The sequence below is a fragment of the Sus scrofa genome, chromosome 11 (genome assembly GCF_054392235.1).
Source record: "Sus scrofa isolate SSC_HxYL_T2T_F1_AM1 chromosome 11, Sscrofa_HxYL_maternal_Yorkshire_Landrace_v2.0, whole genome shotgun sequence".
Lineage (NCBI taxonomy): Eukaryota > Metazoa > Chordata > Mammalia > Artiodactyla > Suidae > Sus > Sus scrofa.
The window spans coordinates 32795240-32808216 of NC_139393.1; the positions used below are offsets into that span (position 1 = coordinate 32795240).

A 12977-nucleotide genomic window follows, 5' to 3' on the forward strand; every position below is an offset into this window, starting at 1 on the left:
CTAATTTCTATCTTAACATGTAAGTTACTTCCTTATTATTTCTAAAAGTCATAGTTTTCTGTATTCTAATTTGATTCCATTATACTGAATATAAAAATGCCCTTGATTTTTGTTTCTTTTCATTTGTTTCTCATGACACCTCTGATTTCCACCTCCAAAAGCTCAGTAACAGCCTTGACCATAGGCCCTTTAGTATACTTCATAATGAAATTAAAACTAAGTGGATTTCAACAGTCTAGCTTAAATGTTTCTATGTCCTCTTTTATATACATCCTTTAAACCTGAAGACCACACAATGGTCCTTGCACCAATCATCTTTTTTTAAAAGGAGGGGAGTTTTGCAAGATCCTTTCCCCCCTAAAAATGTAACCCTTGTGCTAAATTCTAGTCAAAACTATTTTTACATGAAAGAACTAATAGACCCATGATTCAGCATATAGCACTAGTAAATGAATAGTACTGTACTATAATTTACAAAGATTTCGTGGCACTAACAAAACTTTCTGTTGCTCTACACTTGGAATAATTGTGTTCCAAATATTTTTAGGAAGGATGTACCAGCCTAGCTGAACACAGTTTTATAGGTCAGCAGGTTCAAGGTCACCCTTTAGAAGCATCTTCAAAAGAGCCCAGAGCGTGGTGTGAATTAGATAACCACACCAACCTCAGCAGAACTTGATGCCCTGACATTCAGGGCCCCATAGCTGTGATTACAGGAGAGTCTTTTTTTTTTGGTCTTTTTGCTATTTCTTGGGCTGCTCCCACGGCATATGGAGGTTCCCAGGCTAGGGGTCCAGTCGGAGCTGCAGCCACCGGCCTATACCAGAGCCACAGCAACGCAGGATCCGAGCCTTAATCTTAGACGTTAGAGGTGGGTAGGAAGAGAATTGTGAGACGTGTTGTAAAAGAATTAACAGTTCCTAAAGGGGTGGAAGGAAATTACCTCATGTCCTCACTGAAGCTTCTTGAGAAGCCCAGGCACAAACTTGCTTCATCAGAGAAGCAGATGTTTATGATTTCTAGATTTCCCTTTGTTATGAAAATGAGCACCAGGTTAAAAGAGAACCGAGTTTGTCAGGCCACAATTTGGAGCAGGCATCCCACAGGTACCTGAGAGATGGCAGCAGAAGCCCTCACCTGTTTTCTGATGGGCGATGCAGAGAGACACGCTCTCGGCAAGTAAACAAGCTTGTCAGTTTTGTCAGTTCCCTAAGAAGGCAGCCGACCAGCTGTCACTCTATTGCACATCATTTAGTTTTTAATTTTATCCCGAAGATGTGAAAACAGTCATCCAACACTGCCTCTTTCTCTTAAGTAGCACAATGGAACTGAGATTCTCTGAGTCCACAGAGAAAAATGTCATCGGAATAACTAGAATAAGGAGAAAATAAATAAAGAGAGATGAGAGAAATAGGCAAGGCCACTCACTCAGGTTTGGGTTTTCAGTGAGTTTTCCTAATTCTGTCTGGAGTCTTTAAAGGCAGCTTCCATTTTCACCAGTATAAGCCCACATTTCAAAAGCAAATTGGATACCTGCATGAACAAGCAGGCAGTTAGGCAGCTAATTACTGTTTGCAATTCAATTACCTAATTACTGTGGGCAAGTGCAGGGTGTTTGTGCAAGCAAACAGTCCCACCCACAAATATTGCCGATTTGATTAAGAAGGCTTAGGTGCAAAGATCCATGTTCACTGCTAGTTCCTAATAGGCTCAATAATTTTCCCTCTGGACCCAGGAAGGTCCTGGTTAAACACTCTTCTGGGGATGGAGTGGGGAAAAGCCCACCTCAGCAGACCTCACAAGCTTCTACCCATGTCAGGCTGATGCTAAGCTGGAGCTCTGCCTCACTACTCAAAGAGTGGTCCATGGAGCAGCAGCTTGGGCATCTTCTGGGGGGTTGTTTGGGAGGCAGAATCTCAGACCCAATCCCAGATCTACTGAATAAGTATTTGCCCAACTACGAGATGCCCAGGTGACTCATATGCGCCTGTGTGTTTGAGAAGAACTTCCCTGATGGTTGCTCAAAACACAAGGCTGTCCTTGGCTCCAAGTCATGCAGAGTTAGGTTGGTGGGAGGTAGGGGTTGTCCTGGGAGGGCTTTCCTTTAAAATGAGAGTCAGAACAAGAGTCAGTAGTCAGTAGTAGTCAGTCAGCCACAATGAGCAAGCTTGAGGATTCAGGAGAAATCCTAAAGGGGAAAGCTTCAGTAGTAAATTCTTAAAGATGCTAATACTGAGAGGACTCAGCACAAGCCCTAGGAGAGAGCAAAGGTGATGGAGCTCGCTCCCTGCCTAAAGACTCCACAAACACAGCTTTCACAAATCATTCCACGGGCACTCTCCTCTCATCGAGGATCCATTTGACTGGTGACATTTATCTTCATCTGGGACTACATGTTCAGCAACAAAATCATTCTGTGAACGTCCTCAACTAGGACTCAGAGTCCAATTAATCAGTACAACCTGCCTCCACAGAAGAGCAGTACAAGAGGGCTCTATTTTGTGGTCTCTGCCAATCTCGACAGAGACTGACCGCTCTGATGCTTTTACCCAAACATTGCTGCTCCCAGAGAGACTGCTTCAACCACCTCATCAATCTCGTTCACTTTGCATGTGGCTGGAACCTGAGAGCAGTGCCATTTTAGGCAAAATGGCATAGTTTGTCTTCATAATCTGGAGGAAAAGCCCTGCACAGGAATCAGGGACCTGACCCCACCACTTACAGCTGGGCAACCTCGGGCTCAGTCTCCTCATCCGTAAAATGAGGAGATCAAATTGGATGGTTTCATTAATTCCCTCCCAGTTCCTACAATAATTTGTCTTCATCCTTCCATACTTGGGCTCACAGCTTCTAAGTCTAGAAGTCTCCAGACGCCCCATAGAGCACATGAGCATTTCAGCTTCCCAGCATGGGTCTTCTTGGCTATTTTCCCACCTGTGCTTTCCTACTATGAATCTCATCCAGTTCAGAGCTTCCTTCTGATGACTGTTTCTTTGGACACCTTCCAAAAACCTGTGCTCTAAAGTATTAGCAGCTAATTTGAATGTGTGAACTTTCCCACCATGGAGTATGTGGACTAGAATGGAAAACTCTTGCCTTAGCACTGAGAATTCAGTTTTAATGATGAAATTTGAAACTTGTTTACTTGATAAGCATTTCTAGACATAGCCAAATCTGAACCTAAGGCCACATAACACAATCCAGCTTTTTTTTGTTCCAGCAACCGAGATCTAGAGAGACGAACTCACTTGCCCAAGGAGATGCTGCCAGGATCAAAACTAACAATTCCTGAATCTCAACACTGTAAGGAGGTTCATCTTTTAATGTTATTATTATTAAGGCAATGGCAGTTGGAGGTAAGTGCTGATCAATCAACATGATCATTAATTTTGTCTCCCCAAAGGTCAATGGGAGACCAGATATCAGACAGGAAATGGATATCATTTCAAGACTTCTTCTGCCAAGGAAATGGGAAAGTATCTTTCAAAATAATGCTTTACAGCAATTTTCCAAACTAAAGTTAGTGGGCCCTTAAAGTCAGTCATTCTCTAACCCAGAGGGAAAAGGCAACACTGCTGAGAGCACAGAGGTTATTACAAGAGACGAAGGACTAAGACAGAGGAGAGGATGCAGAGAAACCTCAGGAACTCTGACTCTGTCATTCACTGGAGTCCATGACTTTGTACCTTTGTCAGGAATTGGATGATCTCTGCGTTTCTCTCATTCTCTGAAAGTTCTATAAAAAAAAAAAAATGTAATAAGTGGGAATAATGATTCAAGTCTAAAATGAAGTTTAATAAGAATAAATAAAAGGTCTGACATGTGTATCCACATAAATAACTGTACAAAGACAGGCTTAAATGAAGTCATTGTTTAGCAGCTCTGTGATTTTTAAAAAATCACTGATTCCAATCAATCTTACAAGACTTTGAAATAATTAATTTGAGTTCAAGCAGCATTAATGTATGTTCATTTTAGCATAAATTAAGGAAAGTTAGGAGTTCCCATGGTGGTTCAGTGGTAATGAATTCTACGAGTATCCATGAGGTTTGATCTCTGACCTCACTCAGTGGGTTGAGGATCTGGCATTGCCGTTAGCTGCAGTGTAAGTCAGAAACACAGCTTAGATCTGGCTGTGGCTATGGCATAGGCCAGCAGCTATAGCTCTGATTTGACCACTAGCCTGGGAACTTCCATATGCTGCAGCTGCAGCCTAAAAAGACAAAAAAAAATAAAAATAAAAAATAAGGAAAATTATAGTCCTCTTCTTCTTGGTTAGACCACATCTTGAGTTGCATTTCATCTTGATAATGCATTTCAGTAGCATAGGTGGACAATCAGAAGAAAGTGTCCAGAATGGTGAAAAGCTCTCAACTTTTCATATGAGAAATAAGAAAGATGCGGAATGTTTCATCTGGGGCAGGCAGGAATGTTCCTCGGGACCTGATGAATACTTGGCTGTCATTTTAGGAGGAGGAGGGGTTGGCATGATTCTTTGTAGACCCAGCAAGTGGCATCAGGGCAATGCCAAGAGAGAGGACCCTGGACAGCCAGGGCATCCAAAGCTAGAATGAGTGACTTTGGGAGATCACTCACCAGGGCAGTCCAAGCCTTTCTCTTTGTCCTTTTTGGGAGCATATTCAAAGATCAGATGAGTGGATGAACAAGGGGATCCTCCCCAACACAGAGTCTAAGAAATGGAGAGAGAAGCTGGACAAAAAAAGAAAACAGAGATGAGCAAATGCCAGGTGTTTTTTGCTTCTTTAAATGAAACCATTCCTGTCTAGAGACTGGCACTAAATCATTCATTTTCACATGGGGATATTTTTAGTCTATTTTGCCAGCATACATAGAAGGCACTTCTACAGAATTACAACAATTAAGGCGCTCTTGATGTCACTGATATAACAAGGCTATCACCTATTAGTAAGTTTTATCTTTTACTAATGAGATATAAAGTCTTGTGTTTATAATGAGAAAACTCATTTTTTCTGTCCATAATATGTGAATTCGCTCCATGGGCCTTATTTAAGGTTGTCATATCTCATTAGCAAATTTTATTTTTACCTGACCAGTTGAAAACAAATCACGTTAATGGCAACTCTTATTACTTCATGAAAAAGTGTGATGCCTTTGCTTTGTATTAATTCTAGGTTTCTTTGTCACTGCCAGGGTAACTATAATTTATTAAGATGTGATTGTCTTCAGTAGTGTGACCATCTGTGTTATCAATATGAAAGCAAAACAAAATCTGCTACTTTTATCTTATGTCTACCATGGCCCCCACCCCTAAATCCAATGATCATTTCATTTTGACTTGGCCTAGAGGCATAAATTGTTTCCTGACTTAAAGAATCTCCATGCTGAGAGTGTTTGAAGTTCACCTTTTCTCTGTAGACACAAGAGAAATCACTAAAATCTGAAAATACACATTCCAATCAAATGTACAGAAGTCCACAACTATTAATTAGCAAAGGCATTGACATTATCACAGTAAAATGTTCCTCTGAAGTTTGTATCATTATGACCTGCTTTCAACATGTACTATATTGCCCCTAATAAAAACCTGGAGACAGAGAAGAAAGAGATAGCAATTCATTAAAAAAGTGATCATTTTTTATAACTAGAAAAATAAGCTACTAATTCATTGTCTTCTGTTTGGGAAAAGGGAAAAAGAGATCAGTGACTTTTGGACAGCCACAGAGTAAAATAAGGCGCCTGCATGTTAGAAAGTAATGGAAAGGTGTTCCCGCCATGGTGCAATGTGTTAATGAAACAACTGCAGCAGCTCAGGTCACTACAGAAGTGCAGGTTCAATCTCTGGCCCAGCACAGTGAGTTAAAGGATCCAGCATTGCTGCAGCTGTGTCATAGGTCACAGCTGCAGCTCAGGTTGGATCTCTGGCCTGGGAAATTCCATACGCCTCAGATGCATATGGGAAAAAAATAAAAAAGAAAAAGATCAGTTTGAGTAGTTTTTGGGTTGAGTCCTTAGGGTTTTCTATATATAGTATCATGTCATCTGCATCCAGTGACAATTTTACCTCTTCTCTTTCAATTTGGATACCTTTTATTTCTTTTGTTTGTCTGATTGCTATGGCTAGGACTTCCAATACTAAATTGAAAAACAGAAAAAGAATGTATACATGTATGTGTAAATAGGTCATCTTGCTGTACAGTAGAAAATTTACAGAACACTGTAAAACAGCTATAATGGAAAAAATAAAAATCATTATTAAAAAAAAGAAAAAGAAATTAAGAGAAAAGAGTCTGTAAGAATGTTGGAGAAGGTACATAAGTGGAATGTGAAGACACCAGAGGCCAAATAACTGAAGCTTTTCAGTTCTTCCTGGGTTATAGGGAAGCCAACTGCCAAAGAAAATGGTATGTCTGTTCATTTCTGGCCAGGAGAAAGAAACAGCCTCGAACAAGAGGAGCCCTGGGCCACTCTGGGCCAATAAGCATCTCTTCTCTCATAAAGGCCTCTTAAGAGCCACACAGTACTTCAGTAACTCTCCAAGCCTCACCAGAAATACTCTTTAATTAAATGATTATTCTCAGAGAGTTTAGTCCATCAAATGGCCTGAGATTTCAAGGTCATGTTTTTTTCTTGATCACCACTATTTTTACCAGGTGTCTGGCATATATTAGAAGCCTGGGGAAGGTGCAGGACAGCCCCCAACAAACAGGCCACAAAAAAAGTTCATGCTCCTAAGTTTTAGAAGCCACTGGCCTTCACTGGACTTCCTCCCCAGAAATCGTGGGTGTCAGAGAAATAAACTCTGTCCAGATCAGTCTGTTCTAACAGCCCAGTGTCAGGGAGTTGGTGACCTCTCAAGAAATTAGGAGGAGTTCCCTTGTGGCTCAGTGGGTTAAGGATCCAGCATTGTCACTGCGGCATGCCTGCAGTCAAAAAAAAAAAGGAAACGAGGATAGAGTTATTTGAAATAAGCAAGATAATTCAATGCTTTCTGGTGTTGGAGGTGGGGGAGTTTTTTAGTATTTTTTTATTTCATTTGATTCTCAAGATAACTATGAGTCAGCAAAGGTAAATATCACATTCACCAATTAGCAAATGAAGAAATCAAGGGAACAAGAGGAGTTCTGATGTGAAGCAGTGAGTTAAGAATCTGACTGCAGCAGGTCAAGTCCCTGCAAAGGCACAGGTTCAATCCTCAGCCTGGCACAATGGGTTAAAGGATCTGGTATTGCTGCAGGTGCAGTGTAAGTTGCACATGTAGCTCAGAGTTGATCCATGGCCTGGGAGCTTCCATATGCCACAAATGTGGCCATTTAAAAAAAAAAAAAAGAAAGAAAGAAAGAAAGAAATTTGAGACTTTCCACAGTTGTCAATGTCAACTCTGGCCATTCAAAGGAGTTAAAATTCCAATTCAAATCCATATGCTCGAACCCCTAATTTAATTCTCTTTGGCCAAGGCAATTGCTCGCTTCCCATTATTGTTCAAATAATCTTTAATAAGAAAAATTATTAATTCTACACTTATTCCAGAAACTGTTCTAAGTTCTCATCAACCAGTCAAGTCCCCAGAAACTCAAAATTTTAAACTTAGGTAAGTCAATAATTTGTACTGTGGATCATAATACAAGTTCAAAGATGCTGCAGGAACACAGGAGAAAAAAAAAAAAAACTCTTAATTTTGTCTAAGGATGTGTAATGTAATCATGTTTGAGCTAGGTTTTTTTTGAGTTTTTTTTTTTTTTTTTTTTTTTTTTTTGGCCGCACTCATGTCAAATGAAAGGTCCTGGGCTAGGGATCAAATCCAAACCACAGCTGTGACTTATGCCACAGCTACAACAATGCCAGATCCTTAACCTGCTGTGCCACAGTGGGAACTCCCTGAGATAGTTCTTAAACTTTTAGTAAGAGTTCTCAAAGTAGAAAAAAGGCAAGAAATGTCCTGGAGGAAAGAATAGGGTAAATAAAGGCAGAAAGATATACAGACAAGAGACATTCTAAAGGAATGGTCAATGGTTTAGAGACACTATATTGGGGCTGGGCTGGAAAGGAGATTTTATGCTAGATTAGTGGATTGGCACTTAGCCCTGTGGGCCAAGGGAGCCATGACAGGATCCTCTAAAAACAGAGAGTAAAGACTATTTATTATCCACCTATTAACAGATGGCCAGGTTGCAGACATCACTCTCCAGGCATACTGATGTGAACTGCAAACAGAAAGGCTCCTTTTGCTTGTTCTAACCTTCTTCCTCCAAGCTGATGTCACCCTTTCACCTCCCCTCTACATGATCCAGGAGGCATCTCATGTAATTGAACATCCATAGAAAGTTCTGTGTGTGTAGTGAATGGAGTCATTCATTCCAGATCCAGGATCTTCATTATAATTGCATGAAGCTTTCACTGTGGGCTGCATTATGAGAGCACACTCAGTGCTGGCACCAGGAGAACAGCCTGGTAGAGCCAGCTGCAAATGTCATGTCCAGCTTTTATGCACAAAGTGAATGGGAGTTAAAAAAAAAAAAAAATTCAACGCCCATTATCATTGTGACTCATCTTCTTCCTATCAGCATCAGGATGTCTCAGATTACCTCATCTGGCTTTCGGGTAAAAGATCTAGGGCCAGGCTGAAGGGAAGGGGCTGTCATTCAAGAGTCAGGGGCTCCTCTGAGGCTCCAGCGGCAGACACCACACTCCAAGCTGACAGTTGAGTCAAAGTCAGCCTGAACAAAGAGCTGAAAAGGCCTTTATAAAACAGAGGATAAGCCTACTGCTCCCAGTAGGGAGAGAGGCAGGGACCATAGGAAGAGAGTGTAATTTTCATTTTCTGTGGTAGCAGAGCAAGGAGATGGGTCACAAATACGAGGGAGAGGAAATGGGAGAGCTTTGCACTGAGCCACTAAATTCACTGGAAGCTGAAAACCACAAGTAAATTCACATCAGACACCATTCAGCATTTCACCCAGTCTGTTCAAGATCCTTGAGTGCCAGGATTTTTAAAATACAGCTGTCTCATCAGTAGACAGGGACAGATTGCCTGAGACCTTGGGACTGAACTATGGGACCCTGAGGGCCTGGATCCATGAGGGTCCAATCAGAAGAGCAAATTACTGTAGGGATTTGACTTACAAAATTGAGGGAGCTGGCAAGTTGTCTCTGCAAGGCTGTTGTCTTTGCATCTGATGCTGAAGCCTGACATCTAGAGAGCAGGCAGCCCAAAAAGGAAAGTAGATGTCAAGTGGTTAGAGAGAAGATGAGCTGAAACCTGTGTAGAGCCCCTCACTGTCTCCCACAGGAGAAATGGATCCTGCTCACAGTGACAAACACACACCTGGTCCAGGAGTCGGAGAATCTGCAGAAGGATCCAGGGAAGGTCAAGCAGTTGTAGGCCCAGCCACTGCTCCTCACCAAGACAGTGGATGAGCAGCACCTCTATGGAGGATTTTCAAAGGCACCTGGTGACCCTGACCACCTTCTGAATATAAAAACAATACGGTCTTTGCTGTAACAGTTATGCAGTTATGGCCCCTAAAACACTCACAAAAATATCTCCTGTGACCCGCCACGATTAAAAATATACAGAGAAGGGAGTTACCTGATGGCCTAGTGGTTAAGGATCTGGCTTTGTCACTGCTGTGGCGCAATTTCCATCCCTGGCCTAGGAACCCCTGCCTGCCATGAGCATGGCAAAATAATAATAATAATAATAATAATACAGGAAGGAGGGTTCTGGGAAATGCAGTCCAGCCTGGTCAAGGCAACATGTGCCTTTAGAAGTAACTTCGTGACACTAACTTAAGGTGGATGATGTCAAGGTATCTTACCGATCCTGTAACAAATGCCACAACTTGAGTGGCTTCAAACAACAGAAATTTATTGTCTCTTAGTACATGACACTAGAAATTGAAAATTAAAGTGTCAGCAGAAGCACATTTCCTCCAAAGGCTCTTCTGGAGCCCAAGAAAGAATCTTTTCTTCATTTCTCTGGTTTCTGGTGGTTGGCAGCAACCCTTGGTATTCCTTGGCATGTGGCGACATAAATCAAATCTCTGCCTCTTTCTTTAAGTTTTACTGAAGTGTGGTTGATTTACAAGGTTGTGATAATTTCTGCTGTACAAACAAGTGATTCACTTGTACACACATCCATTCTCTTTCATATTCTTTTCCCACATATATTATCATAGAATACTGGATAGAGTTCTCTGTGCTATATAGCAGGTCCCTGTTGGCCAATCATTCCATATACCTCAGAGTGTGTATGCCAAAGCCAGACCCCCAGGCCATCCTTCCCCCCCACCCCAATTGTGCCCTTTGTAACCATAAGTTTTTCAAAATCTTTTAGTCTGTTTCTGTTCTACCAACACATTCATTTGTATTTTTTTTTTTTTTAGATTCCACATATGAGTGATACCATATGATGTTTGTCTTTCACTGTCTAACTTCCCTTAGTATGATAGTGTCTAGGTCCATCCATGTTGCTGCAAATGACACTATTTCATTCTTTTTATGGCTGAGTAACATTCATATGTATATATGTCACATCTCCTTTATCCATTCCTCTGTTGATGGACGTTTAGGTTGATTCCATGTCTTGGCTATTGCAAATAGTGTTGCAATGAACATTGGGGTGCATGTATTTTTTGAATTGTGGTTTTCTCCATATAGATACCTAGGAGTGGGATTGCTGGATCACATGATAGTTCTAGTTTTAGATTTTTGAGGAATATCCATACAGTTTTCCATAGTGGTTGCACCAATTTACATTCCCACCAACAGTGTAAGAGGGTTCTCTTTTCTCCACACTCTCTCCAGTGTTTATTGTTTATAGACCTTTTGATTATGACCATTTTTCTGCCTCTGTCTTAAATGACCTCTTCTTAGGTTCTCTGTGGGTCTTCTCCTCTTCTTATATGGATGCAGTCATGCTGGTTTTAGGGCCCACCCTAATTCAGTACGACCGGATAGTAATATAGCTAATTATATCTGCAGAGACCTCCTGTCTAAATAACATCACATCATAAGGTTCTGCATGGACACAAATTCTTTGGGGGACATTATTCAACCCAGTACAAGTGTCATAAGGAAACACCTAGATTGGGAAACAAACAGAGACCTTAAAACAGAGAATTCAACCAAAGAGGAACAGCCTCATTCCAAAGAACCATTTGTTCAGGAATGCAGTTATGATCCCAGTTGGACCCTAAATCTGTTGACCTTGGAATTTAGGCATATCTAGAAGATGGGAAGGCATGCATTTATTGTTTTATCATCTATCTCGGCCCTTTCCTCACAAGACATACCATTTGTTATTTAAACAACTTCAGAACTTTCTCAGAGAGATTAAATAATATGACCAAGGCTAACCAATCAGGAAGCAGAGGGTGGGATTTGAACTCAGGATTGTCAGCTTCCATAAGACATCCTCTTTCATTATCCACATTTTGTAACAATAAATACTACTTGCTGAAGGGAATATTAACAAACTTTTCCAGGCCATCCCTTACTCATCTTAAAGCTTATATTAAATATTACATCATCTCTGAAGGCCCATAACTGCCCTGAACAGAGGAAGTTCCTTCCACTCATCTCACACATTTTGATCCCAGTTCCAAAATGGCACCTATTCCAATGTGCTATGGTTATTGACTTGCACGTCTGTTTCCTGTCTCATTCACTGATACCATTTCTTATGGTTGCAGTACTCCTGTGTCCAGCCCAGTGCCAGGCACATAATAGGAACTCAGATCTTTTATTGATTACAATTCTTCAGAGAAGAAGCATCACTTTCTAAAAATTTCTGGAAATGTTGTGTCTATATCCTCCCCCAATATACTATTTTCAGACTTTAGAGACTCTGAACTTCTCTCTTATGCCAAGTGAAATACTTCTACTGCAATGCAAATTTTTATTTCTCTTCCCTTTGCTGAAAAGGTATAAAATAACTAGTCTTGAAAACTTGAAAAAGAAAGTAGCAGGTAATTTTTTGTTATCCAATTCTTTTCTTCAGGTTAATAATCTTACTTCTATAACCTAATTTTATGATATTTTTGGAAAGCCTATTACCTGTACTTATGAACACATATAAATGTTTTTCTTTTCATTTTTGTTTTTGGGTCATTTTATAACCTTAAAAAAAATCCACGTGAACTCCAGCCATGCTTTCTGTTCTATTTCTTCCTATGCATCTTCTCTATTTCTTGTCACTTTGTTCATACTCCCAGGGGGAAAAAAAAAATCTGCTTTCATCAGACTCACTCACTTCCCAGGGAAACAGATCACCTTTATGGCTATCCCAAAAGGGGGGCGGAACAAGGCAAGATTTACTTAGGGCCACCACCTAATTTTAGGTTCATGGATTCCCCTAGGCCTTTCGGCAACTAAATTTTATTTGTATTTATCTAGTAGATTTCAATTTTGTTGAGACTTGTGTTATCTACAATAGAGGCTGCAAGTCAGAAAGGGTCAATTTATTTTAGTTCATGCCCAACTCTCATTTCCTTAAGTATTTCAATCATGCTTAGTGATGTCCTAGATCCTGGCTATCAACTTATGCTCCACAGACCAGCAGCAACAGCATCACCCAAGAGCCTGTTAGAAATGCAGCATCTCTGGCCCCTCCTGGGACCTACTGTGTCAGCATCTACATTTTGATAGGTTTTCCAGTTGATTTGTATATATGTTAACTTTTGAGATGCATATCCCTAGATAACTGGTGGCAACTTTGAGTTAGATGTAATAAATATAGATGCCACTATAAATAAATAAATAAATAAATAAATAAATAAATAAATAAATAAACAAACAAACAAACAAACAAACAAACCTTAGGCTGAAATCCTGGGTCTTCTATATTTCTACCTATGTGACCTTTGGAAAACCTCATGGCATTTCTGATCCTCAGTTTCTTCAACTGTATATAAATGCTGTAAATAAACTCAAAAGCCACTTCATCAGAGTCCTAAGTCCTTCCCTAGTAACTCTTAATCAGAATTTCTCAGAGATTT

General features: G+C 40.5%; 1 long non-coding RNA gene across 2 annotated transcripts in view; it reads right to left on the minus strand.

Moving 5' to 3' along the window:
• Positions 1-717: 717 nt before the first annotated feature.
• The window catches only part of LOC100621837 (uncharacterized), a 130030-nt gene continuing 117770 nt past the window's right edge, over positions 718-12977 (minus strand). For both annotated transcript variants that reach the window (XR_014820047.1, XR_014820048.1), the window contains 2 exons: positions 4597-4710; positions 718-3736 (listed from right to left, as the gene is read on the minus strand). This is a non-coding gene — a long non-coding RNA (uncharacterized LOC100621837). The remainder of the gene's footprint in view (positions 3737-4596; positions 4711-12977) is intronic.